The 15,492-nt window shown below is 39.2% G+C and overlaps 1 pseudogene; it reads left to right on the top strand.

Moving 5' to 3' along the window:
* Nucleotides 1–572: 572 nt before the first annotated feature.
* Nucleotides 573–690, top strand: LOC121376602 (annotated as a pseudogene).
* Nucleotides 691–15,492: the final 14,802 nt, after the last annotated feature.

The following is a 15,492-nucleotide window of genomic DNA, read 5'->3' as shown; positions in this document are numbered from 1 at the left end:
TAATGACATATACTATTTAAAAGGTATTTTTTTATACATTTATTTATTTTTGCTCCATAATTGACATTACTTTCGTCTCAGTGTTTGCTATATGGCCCACTGTGACTGTACTGTGTGTTTTTCTGCATGGCAGAGGAACCGGATCACTGCAGGCTCCTGCTCTTCTTGATACTCATGTGTGTAAAGGTAAATGCATAATATTTCAAGACCTATTGTACAAAATGCAGCCAGAGGACATGGTATCTTAAATAACTGGTCCCTTTAATTACCAATTAAGTACCAACAGTGAACATGTACACTGCAACATGTGTTACAATTAGGAACTATAGTAGACCGTGATGAATGACCTTTCACCCGGAAGTGAACCGTATAGTGAGACCTTAGTGCAGACTAAGACCTCATCCCACTCCGCCCCAAGCCACCCCATCCCCGCGCTAAAATTTATGAACGTGTGCCTGGCCCTACCAATGCCATTTTACCTGTCCGTCTCACTACACAGAAAACAAAAACGAATGCTGCATGTTGACTTCCTGAAAATTACATACGTATACCTCTATTTTACATCAGTTGTTGTCTACGGCCATACCACGTTGAAAGCACCGGTTCTCGTCCGATCACCGAAGTTAAGCAACGTCGGGCCCGGTTAGTACTTGGATGGGTGACCGGTTGTGTATTTGTGGTGATAAGATTGTTTCAGAGTGCTCTTGTAATTTTCGTGTTTTTTATTTGGTGATGTGTTTTGTTGTGTGTGTGTGGGGGGGGGGGGGTGGGGGGGGGGGGGGGGGGGGGGGGGGGGGGGGGGGGGGGGGGGGGGTGGGGGGGGGGGGGGGGGGGGGGGGGTGGGGGGGGGGTTCGTCTGTTGAAATGTGAGTGACTTGAGTTCGTTTTGATATGAAAAGTTGTGTACTGTCAGTTTTTAATTTAAAAAGAAATCTGACTTTTGTGATGTTCACTTCGTTTAACGGTGGAGAGAAAAGTCCCGTTCTGGGTGTGAGGTACAAGAAGGAATGCAGAGTTTCTATTGATGTGTTGGATAATTTAAAACACAAGATTGATGACATTTACAAGTTAATCAACGTCGGGCCCGGTTACTACTTGGATGGGTGACCGCCTGGGAACACCGGGTGTTGTAGAGATTTTTTTTTTCTATTAAAAAAAAAGTATTATTTTAAGTTACTTTTGAATATCGATTTTATTTATTTATTATCTAGGCTAGTTATAATTACAACCACCATTTAAGGAGAATTGTGGAACCAATGCACAGCGATTCTTATAGAAGTGTTTATGCTGTGGAATTGGAATTTTTCTTATTTATCTTCTTAGTTGGGAGTCCGATAGTCTCCCAGTTTTTTTTTATCACTGTTGTCGTTGTTACATGGACAGCAAATTATTTCATCGTCTATCGTAGGGCTCATCTCTGAAACTAAGTTTCTTTTCTACCGCTACCGGCCTCGGTGGCGTCGTGGTTAGGCCATAGGTCTACAGGCTGGTAGGTACTGGGTTCGGATCCCAGTCGAGGCATGGGATTTTTAATCCAGATACCGACTCCAAACCCTGAGTGAGTGCTCCGCAAGTCTCAATGGGTAGGTGTAAACCACTTGCACCGACCAGTGATCCATAACTGATTCAAAAAAGGCCATGGTTTGTGCTATCCTGCCTGTGGGAAGCGCAAATAAAAGATCCCTTGCTGCTAATCGGAAAGAGTAGCCCATGTAGTGGCGACAGCGGGTTTCCTCTCAAAATATGTGTGGCCCTTAACCATATGTCTGACGCCATATAACCGTAAATAAAATGTGTTGAGTGCTTCGTTAAATAAAACATTTCTTTCTTTCTTTCTTTGAGGTTGGTGGTGGTGGGGGGGGGGGGGGGGGGACATGTTGCAGCCGAGAATTCCGGCGATCTCTCTTGTCTAACAAGACCAAATTCATGGTCCCAAGTCATGCTGGAATCGAAGCCAATTTGGCTTGGTTGTCTTGTCCGGATTCGTGTATTAACTTACGTGTCCATTTCTCCAATATAAAAAAAATGTGGATACGTCTCAGGGCGGAATACAAAGAAAATTGTCGATTGCTAAATCGGAAATAATACATTACACGTTTAGCACGTGTAAAGCCTCGAACACATTTATCCGGGGTTTTTTTTCATCCGCTCCCGTTCCGCACACGTTATCTCTCATCCGGCAATCTGGCAATATTAACAGCAGGTGGATACTTGAATCGCCTTGGCCTTTTGTACTCTACACATCTCCGTCCATCCCAAGCCCAGTCTAGGCTATGACATGGCCACTGCCTTGACTTCGGACAGGGAGGTATTTAATTTAATGCAGGGGCGTAACTAGACTTTTGAAATGTGTACTCAAGAAAATAGCGAAACCACTCAAAATCGTGCCATTCTGTCACTAGTAATTTCAATCTGTAAAACTTATTTTCTTACAAACGCTTGTATTGGTCAAATTCGTATGACGTCATTATGACTGTCATATCTTTAGGAAACCCCATCTTCATAAATCAAGGCTAATATTCGTTCCTCGTATTCAGCCTTGATACATGTAGTCAAGATTACTGATATCCACTACTAGCGCCCTCTATTGGAAGAAACTTTGTAACACCGATTATGTCCCTTACACGATGACATCGCTGACCATTCACAGCATCGGTAACATGTGACAATCTTGAAAGCAATATTAGTGTTCGCCCGCCAACATGGAGTTTACATAACAAGGGAATCTATAAGGAGCGTTGCGATTCGTTGCAATCAGATCTCAGCACATCCAATGAAATTTAAGCATTTTGTGGCACGATTTCTTGACGACATTTATCAAGGCTGAATACGAGGAACGAATATTAGCCTTGATTTATGAAGATGAGCAAACCCAAGCTTTGAATGAGGTTGGGGATTCCTAGAAGAGCGTTAATACGTAACGTTGAGAATTTAGTGCGATTGTTGAAAAAAACGTGTACTGAAATAGCTAAATTGCGTATAAGCAGAAACATTTTGTACTCAAATGAGTACATTGCGTACACGTACTTACGCCCCTGTAATGTGCCAATTTTTTATTTTAAATTGTAATGGGGGGGGGGGGGGGGTAATTTTAGAAGATCTTGTTTCAAATAGTAATTATATGGCAATTTATTTTTTAAAAAGTACTTTATTTAGACGCATAATTTAGATCGAGCATTCAAAATAAAAAAAATAATAAAAAATAAAAATTGTGCTGTCATTATTTGTATTGCCCCGGGGGGTTCGGAACGGAAAGGTTAGCACTTTTTGATTCAGAAAGAAATGGAATGACAATAAGTTTGATGAATGCCAGTCGTATTTTGAACTCCACTGACTAAGTGGGTGAGAGGGGATGGGAGGCCAGACTAAGTAGACAAAATGGACCATACTCAGTTAACAATCCAATTCAGTACGGAAATGATAGCCATTTTGGGATTCATGGTTGGTACCATATTATCTCGCACCACATTTCTCGGTCATAATTCCAAGTAAAATATATTTTATAGGCATTTTACAAACGTAGGATAGATAGTACATAAAATGCCCTTTGATATACCAGTGACGTGTTCAGGAGGCCGAGCGTTCGCGAACAATTTGACTGATACCATTGTCTTCTGTCATATCAAATTCGTTTGAGGTTTGGTGTAAAAACCTGTCTAACGAGCGTCCGCAATCTTTTGCCTTCCTGAACATGCCTCAGTTATAAAATGATTGGGGTTTTTTGTTTAGCAACACCACTAGAGCACATTGATTTATTAATCATCGGCTATTGAATATCAAACATTTGGTAATTTTGACTTATAGTGTTAAGTGAGGAAACCGCTAAATGGTGCTTATAAAAGATCCCTTGCTGCTAATCCAAAAGAGTAGCCCATGAAGTGGCGACAGCGTGTGTCCTCTGAATATGTATGTGGTCCTTAACCATATGTCCTACGCCATATAACTGTAGGCAGAAATAAAATATGTTGAGTGCATCGTTAATTAAAATATTTCCTTCCTTCTATCATCGTGTTCAATTAAATTCAAACTATCAGTAATCTGAAAAACTTGCAAAATCATTTTAGGTAGCTGTGTCGTCTGACATTGTTGTAAAAGTAAGCGTTCCTATTAGATGTAGGTATATAAATAGGTATACAGGGTTTCTGCCAGAGGGTAAAATGGGTATGGCGCCATATCCAGATTTGTTTGGTGAATTTTATTTTTTTAAATTAACTTTTTGACAAAATTAATTACTCTTATCATTATTGTATGATTTCATAACCCTAACCCTAAATGTAACCCATTTTTTTTTCTGGGGAAGGCCCACCATACCCCCTGTTGACTGGTTGCATTCAGTTCCATAGCGCCATACCCAAACATTTCTTTCTGGCAGAAACACTGATATATTATGATAAAATTGATATCCTTGTCTATGAAAAAAATAAAAAAAAAAAATAATAAAACATTAAAGAAAATTAAAATTTAAAACAAATCCTGGCTACAATATTATTTGGAGTCGTTCCCAGAATCAGTTGATCAGTTGCCCATGTACCGGTACTCCAACACATTAAAACATTATAAATCCTATGGACGGCAGTAAATGTATATAAATATTTCGAGATGCTCGTTAGACTGAACTGTCTAAAAGCATATGTATAGACGCATGACATAAAACTTCTTTCTTTTCTTTCTTTTTTGAGGAGGGGTATGGTATGGAATGGAACAGTATACAATTATTATAAAGGAATATTCTATCTCCCAAAGAACTTGCCTTATAAAATGTATAAGGTTCTTAGATTTCCTCATAAGCACGGTAGATAACTTAGAATAAAACCCAATATTTGAAAACAAAAACAAATCATAAACATAACTAGCTAGCACTGAATTCACTTGATGATGCAATTAAATGTAACACTATTTTAAAACAAACAACAACACCCCAAACCCTCAAGGAATGGTCGTATTAGAAGAATCTGCACCTTTTTTTTCTCTTTTTTTTAAACTGTATTAATGTACCTATATCCAGAAATGGTTCAGGCACTAATTGCAATCTTCGTTTAGTTTCTTGGACGTGGCAGCATCCACAGTCTCATACAAGTATTATTTTTATAAAAGCTAAAGTTTCGTTTCATTTGGTATGATATTCATTAAGCTGCATTTCATGTCGGGAGGTGTCGGGGATTTAAACTAGACAAGATGAACAAACTAATTTGGAATACTACTAAATAGCAGTTGCCTCCTTTTAATGTTGCAGCGTTTTTGTAGCGATACTTTTTGTCCGACGTCCGGCCCCTGGCGAGGCCAGATACCGGGCGTGGGATGGACGTGCCTGAACCTCGTTTGGATATAGGCATGTTAATAAAGTTAAAAGAAAGAAAGTATGGGTACTTGCTACTAGGCACTTACGAAGTTGCTGGCTGGAAAAGGGATATTCTGTCCTATTGATGACATATTTAAAAGCTTAAAGATATTAATTTCGGGGTAATAGTACATAGTGCTGTTTACAGGTGATTGTTATAACGAGTGCTCGTTATAGCTGAGTCAACCGTATATTAGAATATATAGTATATGCATTATGTAGCAACGAATGTTCTGTACAGACACAACTATACAACTTACTGTTGAGTGATGCTTACTCTGTGGATGAAACTCCACATCGAGTTTAACATTTGGAAGAAACACTCCAGTACGGGGTTTACTTTGGAACCAGTAGATCTATTTTTCCAACGTTAACTGGGAACCGGTAATTTGGAGGAAACCTGTTTAACCAAGACTTAAACTGTAACATAAATGATCACACCATTTTCTCAAAGTACTCGAGTAAACTTTTTTTGTTAATGGTTTTTTTTTTCTTCTTTTTTTTAAATCATGGTTTCCTTGAGTCCCACTTCCTGGTTAGTATCGTTTTTGTTTGGTTGTATACTCCGTAAACAGCAAACATGTCTTGCATTGTTTTTCCACAAATTAAAATCCAATCTTCCACCCTCGTTATCTGTGGAATCGTATTGTGTGTGTGTGTGTGTGTGTGTATGTATGTGTATGTGTGTGTGTGTATGTGTGTATGTGTGTGTGTATGTGTGTGTGTGTGTGTGTGTGTGTGTGTATGTGTGTATGGTAGTTAATAGTATAATAGTGTAAAATGGTCGTAGACGACAGGCCTGTCGATGTTGCGTGGGATGGGTTTTTTTTTTTTAATTAATCCCAAAACTGATAAATTTCGCCGTGTCTAACACCGATGTTACAAACAAAAGGTTCTGAATGAGTGTTGCATGTTCTAACAAACGATTTAGTACAGTTATACATCGATCTTATTATATTTAGGATTTATCCGCGACAATCTAATTAAAATTAGCTCCACTATTACATGTGGATCTAACACCAGCCAGTTGGAGCTCATGTCCACCAATCAAAACCTTACTTGTAGAATCCTGCCAGTGATTTAAACATAATTTGAAAACATTCCGAATTATCCTGAGGGTATACGACATGTTTCGTGTGAATTACGAATGCCTTAAACATGTTTTATTTTATAAAACTGAAGACTGATTTAGTTTTTTGGGGTTTTTTTATAAATAAATAAATAATTTTTAATGTAAAATTGAAAACTGATAACCCACCCCGTACGCATTGGTATGGTTCACTGTACTGCGGCAACTAAAATATACTCGCCCGATATTTTTAGAATTTGTATGCTCCCAAATAACGTTATAAAAGGCGAAGTGTGATTGGTCAATATTTAAATTATTATTTACAGACGAAATGTTACCTGGACATTGGGGACTACGCAGTGTTGTTAGCAATCCGATTAAAATTAGTTCTACCGATCTAAATAAGGCATTCGTAATTCACATGAAACATATTGTATACCCTCAGGATAATTCGGAATGTTTTCAAATTATTTTTAAATCACTGGCAGGATTCTGCAAGTAAGGTTTTGATTGGTGGACACGAGCTCCAACTGGCTGGTGTTAGATCCACATGTAATAGTGGAACTAATTTTAATTAGATTGTTATCCGCGAATTCCTATCTGTATCAGTTTATACCAAAGATTATCTCTTACAACATAATCAAACGCCTTTGAAAAATCTACAAAAACACAAAATAATTTGTTATTATTATTAACAAAATGAGTAATTAATGAGTGTAAAACAAAAATATTGTCAACAGTGCCCATACCTGAACGAAAACCAGACTGTCCTTCAATATAAACATGATAAGTTTCAGCCCAATCTGTGAGGCGGCTGTTGAGGATTTTCGTAAATAACTTGCCCAGACAGCTTAGTAGGGTAATGCCTCTATAATTATTAACATCATTAATGCTACCCTTTTTGTGCAATGGTATAATGCACCCATCAGCCCATGAGCGTGGAAAGTGACCAGACATAAAAATAGTCTTGACTGCCATGACTTTTAGAAAGCAGTTTCCATGTCTTTTAAAATATGTTGATGTTTTTTCATTCAGTTGTTTTATTATCACCAACATAACCTAACGATATTAAAACGCATTCATGCAAATCTCGTCTTGCTTTATTTTGCATGCATGGGAGTAAATTATAATTTACCAGACAGTTGTCATTTTCCAGAACTTTCCTTGACCAAATGTTTCAGAACTGCCATCACCTGGGGCGTAGTCGAAGAGAAAAAAACGCCGAGGAAAACCCAGACCTGTAAAATAAATATCAGTGTCATGGGAAAAATAAACTAAATCTGGGGGAATTCCTCATCTGCCTCATGCTGGCTACGCCATTGATCACACGTAATATGAACCCTGGGCTACAGAACATCGGTACAAACTGAAAACTGTCACAATAATGCGCCTTTCTGTCTAATATCAATTTGCATTCTCGCCCTGATTACTTATTTGTTACATATATTAATAATAATTTTTAAAAACATTTGTTTAACGACACCACTAGAGCACATTGATTAATTAATCATCGGCTATTCGATGTCAAACATTTGGTAATTTTGACATACAGTCTTAGAGAGGAAACCTGCTACATTTTTCCATTAATAGTATTATACTGTAAAATGGTCGTAGACGACAGGCCTGTCGGTGTTGCGGGGGATGGGTGTTTTTATTAATCCCAAAAGTGATAAATTTACTCAACCAGCATCAGAGTGGCGATCCACTAGACGTAGTCGGCAGTAGCTAAGGTAAAAGACTGGAAGTACGTTTAATTGGGTATATTTAATAAATTGTGGCATTCTTAAATAAACATCAGCATAATATAGGACCTAGCTAGATAGCAGATGCATATCTTCCTGAAACATTAAGCTTGAGAGAAACAAATTTATTCAACATTATGTTTCAAAAGGTCGCTAACCCAGGGCCAGCCCGAAAACCAAAAAGAATGGCCATATTATTGACATTATATGTACTTGGTTACCCGTATATTAGCCCGAGTACTGTGCTGTTCGAGAGCTAGGACATTTGTAGTTATGAACGCTCTCTCAGTCAAAGGTTACTCTATAGCGAAAACGTGGAATGGCTGACTACCACACGGTAGACCATTCCCGTTCTAATACAACACAAATTCTAAGTTTCACGCTAAATACCTTTACATGCATTGATCATTTTCGAATTCGCCAAAAAACAAATATTTGACATAGTAACCACTAATACGCACACTACGTGAAGAAACCCGACACTACCTATTTCAATAATACCCCGGTTAAATATGTAGGTGCTGACGGGTTTCGTCCTGTAATGTGTGTATGTGTTAGTGTTGAATAAGTGAACTATTTGTTATCGAAAATGATCAATGTTTTCGGTATAGAATAACCTCTTGACTGAGAGAGCGTTAATAACCGTACACGCGTCTGCTAGCTCTCGAACAGCACAGTACTCGGGCTACCCGTATATCTGTATTCTTATGAATATATAAGTATACGTATATGCAAACTATATCTTTATATTGCAAGTAATGTATTTATTGTCCATTGTATATATTCCTCCAACGCCGTTGTGCCACAACACAAGCATAAATATATTATTGATATTGTTAAATAAAGCCTTTACTGGATGGATAAAAGTCACAAAAAATAATGTTCTGAAATCGTTAACTTATCGCTTACTATTTTTTGCCTTTGCAGGGCAAAACTGTTTACTCTTTATTGCCTTTTTTAATGTCAAATATGCTACATACTATAAATTAGTTTATTAGCGGTGAATATTTGAAACAAATAACTAATTTAAATTTCCCAAAGGACAAAGCACATTTAATCTCTCTTTTTTTGTCGATCACCAACCAGCAAACGTTCATCCAATTCTCAGCTCTGCATAGAAAGTTGTTTTGTTTTGTTTAACGACACCACTAGAGCACATTGACGTATTCATTATATATCGGCTATTGGATGTCAAACATTTGGTAATTCTGACAAATAGACTTGGAAAACACCCGCATAATTTGTTCATTAGCGGCGATGGATCTTTTATATGCACTTTGCCACAGACAGGACAGTACATACCATGGGATTTGATATATCATATGTGGGGCTCAGATTGGGATGGGGAAAAAAAATCGAAGAATGGTTCCACAGAAGGGATTCGATCCTACGACACATGCATCTCAGGCGAACGCTCTACCGACTGAGCTAGATCTCGCTCCTAAACTGTACAAATCTTACATCAGCTACGCCCACTCCAAGTTCTTGAGATATGACAATGCAAACAACACACTGATGCATTTATTCTGTTTGCAGATTTCAATCTCCGATGCCACCTTGGAATGTTGTAGTTTTATTTAGATAAACTATACGACTACATAGTAAATGTGAAAATGAGGAGAAAAGATAAGTGTGACGGTACATGCTCTTAATTTCTTTTCGCCTGTGGCGATATTAATTGTTTTAGAAGGCCGTGTGCAGTTCCAAATGCACTTAGCCCAGATGGGCACTTTGTTACGTAATACCTTCGCGCGACCGTGCATCCTACTACACACCTAGCGTAGGTGTGGAGGCCATATGGCCAGTAGTTACGTAATAACTCCGCTAGTGCTGTTTATGACCAGGGGATTGCTCGCGGAATGGCGACAGCCAGTCTGACGATCAGAGAAAAATATACCGACTCTGGGAGAGGTGGAAATATCAGATCATAAGTGAGGTACCGCGTTGTGCCCCCAGGCGATATTCGCTGTCTTTGAGAGTTTTGAATAAATAGCTAGGATTTAGATATATCGAGGAGAAACATTTGGAAGTATCCAGGGGAACGGTCGTCGTCCACTGAACGATCTATATTAGTTCAGACGGGACTTTGGTAAATATATATTTTCTGCTCTGTGTATAACCTTGATGTGATTGATGTGACTTTAAATATTTTAATACTGTATTATACCAATATTATTTAGACGGTGCTGCCGGTCATCTGACGCAGTAATCTGTAGGCTCACTGTCCTAAATAATTATAAAAAGCTTAACCAGTCATCCTAGAGGACCTAGGTAAACTGTAGGTTATTGTCTTTATTGTGATAGGTACCAGTATTAAGTCTGTATTACAAGGTTATTGAATGAGTAGTTAGGGTTAATTAAAAATTAACCAGTTAGGAATAGAGTTGTAATTCCTTTATTAATTAAGTTCCCCTGGCAGCGTTTCTCAATTATCACACGTTACTGAACGAGTAGTAAGGGTTAATTAAAAATTAACCAGTTAGGAATGGAGTTGTAATTCCTTTATTAATTAAGTTCTCCTGGAAGCGTTTCTCCATTATCACACGTGTGTGTGTTAGCGTTTCTCAATTATCACACGTGTGGGTGTTGTGTCACGGTGAAGTGATTAGCATATTGTGTAAACTAGACACCTAGAGATTAACTAATTAAGTGATCAGTTCTGGGTTGTTATTATTGTTGTTATTAATTAACTACTGCGGCAGTACATTTGTCAGCGTAGGTTAATACAGATTCCAAAGTGTATTGTGTTTTTGTTGTGTTTTCTAGAGAACTAAACGTGCTATAATAATATATACTTTATATAAGATCTTATCTCTGATCATACCTAGACGAGCCACATTAGGGTATAACCGCCCGTTACAGAGAGATCTAATAGATATACAGTTAGGAGAGATATTTGGACAATCCTGTTTCATTCAGTTACGGGTATTATAGAATCCCCGTGACAGGAGTGGAAAATTGGGGCGCTCGTCCCGGATCTGAAACGGGACATGCATATTTAAAAAAGTATTGTTTGTAAATGGGGGCTTTATAAATTATTTTTACAAATTTACTAGAAGTAGCAACGTTGTTCACTAGAAAATTAATTAATAATAAGTGCGTCATATCTAAACATGGATAAGAATTTGCTGGATAGGCCTACGCTCAGTGTAGTGGAGATTAAACGAGCACGTAAGGCCGAGTTAGTTGAAATCGCGGGTGAGCGAGAAATTGATTTAACATCAGCTAAAACCTTAGGAGATATAAGGACAATTATTATCCAGGAAGTTTTTGGTGATAGTCCTGTTATGGAAGACAGTGAGATGGTTCCAGAGATAGAGATAAATGAGTTAAGTGTGGAACAACAATTAGCTTTTAAAAAGCTTGAGTACGAAAGAGAAGAACGTGCATTAGATAGAGAGAGAGAAGAGAGAGATAGAGAGGGGGATAGAGAGAGAGAGATAGAGAAAAAAAAGAAGAAGACAGAGATAGAGAGAGAGAGAAAGAGAAGAAAGAGATAGGGAAGATGTCGGAGGCTTATAGATTAGTGCCTGTATTTGATGACCAGGAGGTAGATATGTTCTTCCAACTTTTTGAACGGGCCGCTAAGCAGCTAAATTGGCAGCAGTCTAAGTGGACATTGTTAGCCGTGTCTAAGTTTAAGGGGAAGGCTAGTGTAGCTTATAATTCAATGAGTGATGAGCGAGCAAGTCAGTACGACCTAGTTAAGGCGGCAGTGTTGAGGGCGTATGAATTACGACCTGAGGATTATCGTTTACGGTATAGCGAGTTGAGGGTCAGTCTTATAGTGAGTTTGTGGCTAAGAAGGCAGTGATGTTTGATAAATGGGTGGTGTCTCATCAGGTAGAGTCATATACCGAGTTACGGGAGTTGTTGATCTTACAGGACATTAAAAATGGATTACCAGTTAGGTTACGTATTCATTTAGAGGATCGTGATGTCAAAAAGATAGAGGAGGCAGGCATAGTGTCAGATGATTACGTGTTAATACACAAAGCTCAGGGAGTACAGGGTAGCTCTATACAACAGGGTGATAAGAAGAAATTTCAGCCAGGTTTTTCCCGGGAAGGTAACTATCGGGGAGAGTCATCTAGTTGGTCAGCTAGTCAGACAAGGAATGCACCTGGTGGGCAAAGTAAGGATAGGCCTGCATTATCAGCCAATGCACGAACTTTTCGTCCACATTGCAGTTACTGTAAAAAGGATAACCATCTTGTCGGGGACTGTTTTAAAAGGAAACGCGATAATGCGCAAGTGGTCGGTTTAGTGAGGTCAGCTCCACTAGCGACAGAGTTAATGGTTAGTCCCATGGCAGAGAAGGTAAAGCCGTATGTGTCCACTGGTATGGTTTGTGATGTGAAACAAGAATTGAGTCCTAAGGCAATATCAATCTATCGAGATACCGGCTGTAGTCAGTCGCTGATAACGTCAGAGTGTTTAGCTGGTATAGAGAATTCAGATACAGGACGTAGTTTGGCTTTAACCTCAGTTACTGAAGAAAAAAATGGTTGTCCGGTTACATAACGTTTTCTTGTGTTCGAAGTTTGTGACGGGACCAGTCATTATGGGTGTTGTAAAGGACTTGCCTGTTGAAAACATAGGAGTTTTGTTGGGAAATGATTTGACTAGTCAGTGTTGTCAGCCGAAATGTGACCAATTGTTAATTAAAGACAACCCTTTACCAATAGAAGAGAGTGAGGTTGATGAGAATAGATATCCTGCGTGTGTAAGGACTAGGGCTACGGCCAGAAGGGTGACACGAGACTCAGAGGATATTTGTGTTTTGTCTGATACGTGTGTGAGCCATGAAATTGGAGTGGATGAGGTTATCAATAAAATAGTAGATAAGTCAAATGAGGAATTAAATGTGGTGGTACCTGTTGATCTCCCGCAGAGGGGAATTGAACCAGTTGTGTTTGATAGAGGGTATTTACCTTGTAACAGACAAGAGTTAATTCTAGAGCAGGGGGCTGATCCAAAATTGTTGGCAGCTCGCACTACATTGTTAACAGAGGGTGAGATGGAGGATCAGATGTCAGGTTATGATATGGACAAGGGAGTATTAATGAATAAGAGAGTTAGAGATAGGAAGGCTAGGAAGCAACTGAGCCATGCTCAGAGCAAAATAAAATCAGTGTTTGATAGGAAGACTTGGAGTCGGGAATTTAAACCAGGGGATAAGGTGCTGCTGTACCTTCCCATTAAACGGGGTTCATTGCAGAACAGGTATTTCGTGCTCTATGTTGTGCACAAACGGGTTAATGAGACCGGGTATGTGATAAACACTCCTGATAGGGTTAGGAAAAGTAGGTATTGTGACATCAATTTGCTAAAAGGTTATTTTGACAGACTGCCGATAGTTCCAGAGTTACCAGTCCAAATTGAGAGTCACTCAATTTCCTGTGATGACGTCAAGACTGCAGAGATCAAATTAACCAACAGCCAGATTCTAGCAGACTTGAACCCCCAGCGAGAAAAGTTGACTACGCTGATACAAGACAATGTTTCCATTTGTCAGGACCTTCCAACGGTTACCAATACCTTAAGCCAGGATGTGCGCTTGGAACCCAAAGCTACACCGATTCGACAGCATGCCTATCAGAGAAAACCTGGAAAACGTGCGACACTGAAAAAGAAAGAAACGAAGTTCCAGTGGTCAGGTGAATGCGAGAAGTCATTCAACCGTCTCAAGCTGATGCGCTACTCGTCTCCCGTGATGGCAGCATGAGAGTACCGAAGGCTTTTCAAGCTAGCTGTCGATGCCAGTGACGGGGGAGCTGGAGCTGTGCTGTTCCAGGAAGACGAAAATGGACTGGACCATCCTGTAAGTTTCTTCTCCAAAAAGTTTGACAAACACCAGGTGAACTATTCCACTATAGAGAACGAAGCTTTGGCCATGGTACAAGCCTGAAGCATTTTCAGATCTACGTGAAATCGGCAGTGCATCAAGTGGTGGTCTTTACTGACCATAATCCGCTCACCTTCATTCACAGAATGAAAGCCACCAACCAGAGAGTTTTGAGATGGAGCCTTCTTCTGCAGGAATTCCTAATTACCATTGAACATATCATGGGGACATCCAATGTAATCGCTGATGCCCTGTCCCGAAGTTGAACGTTATGATAATGTGTTGACATTCTTGAATCTGTTTTGTTTTTATATATTTTATTTGTATACTCAGAGACTCAGTGTGATTACTGGTAGTCACCTTATTATTACATGTGTTATAAATGCCCGTATGCGTCGGTTAACGCACCTTTTGTTTTAATGTAGTATATTTCCCTATTCCTAGAGTAGAGGAAATATCCTTTTTGAGGTGGGGGTGTGTGACGGTACATGCTCTTAATTTCTTTTCGCCTGTGGCGATATTAATTGTTTTAGAAGGCCGTGTGCAGTTCCAAATGCACTTAGTCCAGATGGGCACTTTGTTACGTAATACATTCGCGCGACCGTGCATCCTAATACACACCTAGCGCAGGTATGGAGGCCATATGGCCAGTAGTTACGTAATAACTCCGCTAGTGCTGTTTATGACCAGGGGATTGCTCGCGGAATGGCGACAGCCAGTCTGACGATCAGAGAAAAATATACCGACTCTGGGAGAGGTGGAAATATCCGATGATACGTGAGGTACCGCGTTGGGCCCCCAGGCGATATTCGCTGTCTCTGAGAGTTTTGAATAAATAGCTAGGATTTAGATATATCGAGGAGAAACATTTGGAAGTATCCAGGGGAACGGTCGTCGTCCACTGAACGATCTATATTAGTTCAGACGGGACTTTGGTAAATATATATTTCTGCTCTGTGTATAACCTTGATGTGATTGATGTGACTTTAAATATTTTAATACTGTATTATACCAATATTATTTAGACGGTGCTGCCGGTCATCTGACGCAGTAATCTGTAGGCTCACTGTCCTAAATAATTATAAAAAGCTTAACCAGTCATCCTAGAGGACCTAGGTAAACTGTAGGTTATTGTCTTTATTGTGATAGGTATCAGTATTAAGTCTGTATTACAAGGTTATTGAATGAGTAGTTAACCAGTTAGGAATAGAGTTGTAATTCCTTTATTAATTAAGTTCCCCTGGCAGCGTTTCTCAATTATCACACGTTACTGAACGAGTAGTAAGGGTTAATTAAAAATTAACCAGTTAGGAATGGAGTTGTAATTCCTTTATTAATTAAGTTCTCCAGGAAGCGTTTCTCCATTATCACACGTGTGTGTTAGCGTTTCTCAATTATCACACGTGTGGGTGTTGTGTCACGGTGAAGTGATTAGCATATTGTGTAAACTAGACACCTAGAGATTAACTAATTAAGTGATCAGTTCTGGGTTGTT

The sequence above is a fragment of the Gigantopelta aegis genome, chromosome 6 (genome assembly GCF_016097555.1).
Source record: "Gigantopelta aegis isolate Gae_Host chromosome 6, Gae_host_genome, whole genome shotgun sequence".
Classification (NCBI taxonomy): Eukaryota; Metazoa; Mollusca; class Gastropoda; order Neomphalida; family Peltospiridae; genus Gigantopelta; species Gigantopelta aegis.
This window is presented reverse-complemented; position numbering and strand designations above follow the sequence as displayed.